The sequence below is a fragment of the Quercus suber genome, unplaced genomic scaffold, assembly GCF_002906115.3.
Source record: "Quercus suber isolate HL8 unplaced genomic scaffold, Cork oak 2.0 scaffold_24, whole genome shotgun sequence".
NCBI classification, from domain to species: domain Eukaryota; kingdom Viridiplantae; phylum Streptophyta; class Magnoliopsida; order Fagales; family Fagaceae; genus Quercus; species Quercus suber.
The window spans coordinates 1,582,189-1,586,831 of record NW_027069489.1 but is presented as its reverse complement, the minus strand read 5'-3'; the positions used below and the strand labels follow the sequence as shown (position 1 = coordinate 1,586,831).

Here is a 4,643-nt window from a genome sequence, read left to right as displayed (position 1 = left end):
AGGGAGGGGTCAAACAAACTTCTTATATTTAACTATTTAAAAATGAAATTAAAATATATATATATATATTAATTAAATAATTTTATTATACTATTTGTTTATATTTATAATATATTATTATTTATAAATAGTAGAAATTTTCTATAATATTTATAATGCTATTTTGATAATAATATTTTTGATAATAACAATTTTATTATTATTAAAATTGAATGATTATAATTTTAAATTTATATATTCTAATTTCACTATATAGTTATTGTTAACTATATAGTATTTCTATTAGAATACTATCTAATTTTATACAATTCAAATTTGATATTATTCTAATTACTATTAATATTTTCAATAATTTAAAAAGAATCTAAATTCATTTTTTATTAAATGAAAATAAATTTTTTTAAATGAAAATAAGCATTTTGCAATTACTCTGAAAAACAAAGGAGTATCTGATCTAACTCTGCACAAATATGGCCCATCCATTGCGTATCAAGAACAAGCGGCTATAGTTGAATGGTAAAATTTCTCTTTGCCAAGGAGAAGATGCGGGTTCGATTCCCGCTATCCGCCCAGGGTAATGGGTTCATTTTTTTTTTTAATAGGATAAAGAATTAAGTATAGTTGACAGTGATAGTAGAGTGGTTCTATCCTCTTCACTTCTATGCTATTCCCTTCTTTTCCTCCTGCCCACCCCAAAATAAAAAGAAAAAAATAGTAATTAATTACTAATTACCGGAGTCAAACCTCCGTTTTTTGTCAAAAAAAATGTTGTGAGTGCCTATTTATTTTCTATCGGTATCTATGGCTTGATCACAAGTCGAAANTACTCCTGCTAAATTTTAACATCCCAAAAATTTTCTTTACATATTTTGAGTTTTAAATGATAAAAAATTCTTAAAAAGATAGAATGATGATATTCAATGACATAAGCCTTTTGTTATCTTTTTTTTTTTTTTTTTTTTTAAATTTCTTAGCAAAACTCAGTTATTTATTGTTGGAAGATGATGATATTCGTTATCATTCTTAGAAGTTTTTAGAGAATAGATATATTGCCTTTAGCAAGTAGATACTAAAAAACTATTATAGTTAAATAAATATTTATATGTTAAATAACTACCCTAACTTTGTGATTGATTAAAATTATTAAACGAATGAGATTAACTTTTTTCGACATAATTATCAAAATTCTTAAAATTAATGTCTCTTTTGATTAATGTAAATCTCTATATACTTTAAAAATCAAATGATTCATATCTTTATTTTATAATACAAATAAAATCTAGAATTGACCTTAATTACTACAGTACTTTTTTTCCATGGCAAGCACGCGTCTTACACGTGCTGCCTTAACTAGTAGTTAAGTAAAGTTGTAATCTAATTTTTTATTTTATATCTCATTTATAAGAGAGAGATAGATTTTATGTGGTTTTGTAGGATATCAATTTACAAAAATTAAAGTCTCAAACTATTAGGAAAGATTAATCTATAATTGATGTTTTTTAACATATTTGCAACATTTTTTTGAAACATTTTAAGGTTTCAATTGGGTTAGGGTTTCTATTCGTCTCATACTTTAAGAATCTTAATAGAAATGAAAATGAAAAATGCGCTAAAAACGCTATAAAATGTTCAAAATATAATGTGGCATTAACTCTCATTGATGAACTTCATCAATTTAACTAATGAATGTTTAAATACTTTTTTGTGATTAATAACATGGTAATTTGTAAACCAATAATAAAATTTTTAGTATTCTTAACATCACTAATAAAAAAAATGCACAACTTTTAAAATATATTTTTATAAAAATTTAGGTCTTTAACCATTGAAAGTGGTGTCTTTTTTCCTAAGGGGAATTTTGTTTTTTGGTGGCCCTTAGGCCTAGGACTTTAGATAGTTTAGAGAATAGTATATAAAGTAAAGCGAAAAGTGAGAATTAGTATATTTTCTACTATGGAGAGTTTTTTAGTCAAGAAATTACTACAGATGTAGAGTTTGTATTTACGTTATAGTTGGCCGAAAGGATGACGATGTAGTTACAAGTTATACAAAATGTTCAAACGAAACTTTTGCTTCTAAAATTAAGGTTCTAACCAAACGTAAAATAACCAACACATGAATTTGATTTTAAGTGAGTTTTTCTTTACTAGTAAACTTTAAGGTTAATTGGTTACTAGAAATTCTACATTTCTATTGTTAATTTTTTTTTTCTTTTTTGTAGCGATAAACAAAATACAACAAACACTTAAATGTGAAAATATCAAATGAATAAGAAAATGACAAAGTTTAGCTACAAAATTAGTTGTAGCCTAAGGCTATAAACTCACTTAATAAAATAAATATTTTTACATATTTTGAAAATCTAACCGTTGAATTACATGTTCTTTACGTTCTTAATGCACATGTCAATTTTTGTGTCAATCGGATATCATTTACTATATAATCTATAATCTTATATTTTATGCATAATTTTAAATTACAAAAACTTGCAATTTAAAAATTTATTGATGACATAACTATTGATCTTTAATTTTCTTGAAATTTTGCAAACATGGAGGATATAAGAAGAAGATGCAATCTAATGGTGGATTTGTCAAAATTCACCTCCAATAAAGAGATATTGAGTGAGTTTGTAGTCTAAGGCTACAATCAATTTTGTAGCTAAACTTTGTCCATAAGAAAATGGCTTGCCTAAAGTTATATATAATGCCTTAAGCCTAAAATTATATCTACTAGGCCCTAATCGTATTTACTTTCCTTTCTCTTAATTTTGGTTGGTGGTGGCCCTGTTGGGGAATCAAATTGATACATCGAGTGTTTACAAATAAAATAATGTCACATGACAAGTATGTGAATGATAAAGTGGGTAATTCATAGCTTTATATCATAGGCTTAAGATATTAAACAAAAAACTTGACAATTTTTTTGAGAATATGTGGTACAAGTAAGTTAAATGGTTTGGAAATTCAAATATGGCAGGAGTTTGATGACTTTATGAACAAATAAAATTCAAGGAATAACTGTGAGCACCTTGAGGCATGGCCACCATGACTGCCAACTGAATAGTTATCTTGGGTTTCTGCCACCAAAAAAAAAAAAAAAATGAAACACTAGTTCCCTTGGGTGGAGTGGTGTTCAATGTGGACTCATCCTATAGATGGGCCTAGGAGGATGTCACAAATTTCGTGGGTCAGGTGGAAAAAGTTGTCACTTGGTTATAGATATATGTCCAAAAATCAAATTTGAACCCAAAGGACTACTTGTCTGGACTTAAGTCCAGAGTTATGGGTATATTAAACACTCAAACTCATCCAACCGTATGGTTGGCCTTCACTCATGTTGACCCATATTTGACAAAATTTTACTAAGGAAATCCTAACCCAATCACATAATTTATTTATTACATTAAGTATGCACACAAAGATTACACATGCAAGCCCCTTTTTTCCCTAAAAGAAAATCAAATTAATATTTACGCTTTGTCTGTTTCAGCAATGATGTTTTCTAAAAAATGAGTTATTTTTCAAAAATCATTTTCTATAAAACTATCTTATTTTCATATGTTTAGTAGCGACCTTAAATAAGTTAAAAAATAGTCTCTCAACTTTCTTTATTTAGCTTACTGTGAGATAGAGTTGTTATCCAAAAAAAAAAATAGTGGAAAGCAATCTCTAAAAATAAACTATACTTCTTATGTTGACTAAAGATAGTTTTCTTTTGACTCATTTCTTCTGATGCCACCTAATATTGGAAAATACAAAAAAAACTATCTTTACACAATGTTTTCCATCGAAACAAAGTATTAATGAAAATATATCTCATCAAACCATTTTTTAGTAACCAACATCATGCATGTAGTAAAGTTAAAAGCATGTGATATAATTAAAAGAGGAAATAAATATAAATAAATAAATCTTTAGCCTTTAATTATATTCAATTTTCCATGTGATAGAAAAATAAATTCAACCACCACGCATCCTTGGTGCAATGGTCACTCCATAAGTATAAGTGCTTGTGAGGTGCGGAAGACAAAGGTTGGGGTTCAAGTCTTCAAGATAACTCTTTCATAAATAAATAAATAAATATATATATATATATATATTCAAATTCAAATTCAAAATGAAAATTTGATTGTCTTGATTATGCTTAATTCTATCACGTGAGGCCAAATCACATGTACTAATGTGAGAATCCCCCTGTCCATTATTCGTTTAGAGTGTTTGGACCAAACACATGTGAATGGGTTAGACTGTGTTTAATTGTCTTTCGAAATGTTGGCCTGACTATGAACATTATATCCCTTAAATCAAGAGTTGTACATTTAGAGGCGCCACTTATTTTAATTCTTAGGAAAAAAAAAAGCCATATAATAAAAGAAATTCATCATTTTAATGATAACAAATGTGTAATTTACATTGATTTAAATATAATAAGAACATTACATGGCTTTGATCCTATATACAATTTAAGCCAATTACATGGATTAAAGTCCTAGTAACATTTGAATATTACATTAGACATGACCTAGTGTATGAACTATTGATCTAAGATTAGAGGCTAAGTTACAAAGTGGAAATGTGTTAGGTATCCATCTCGCCCAATAAACTGATCTTCTAGAGTATTGGTGGCTATCATCATGTCAT

The 4,643-nt window shown here is 27.2% G+C and overlaps 1 non-coding gene across 1 annotated transcript; it reads left to right on the top strand.

Annotated features, from left to right (window-relative positions):
* Nucleotides 1-499: 499 nt before the first annotated feature.
* TRNAG-GCC (transfer RNA glycine (anticodon GCC)) lies at nucleotides 500-570 on the top strand. The gene has a single exon. It is a non-coding gene; the product is annotated as a tRNA-Gly (tRNA).
* Nucleotides 571-4,643: the final 4,073 nt, after the last annotated feature.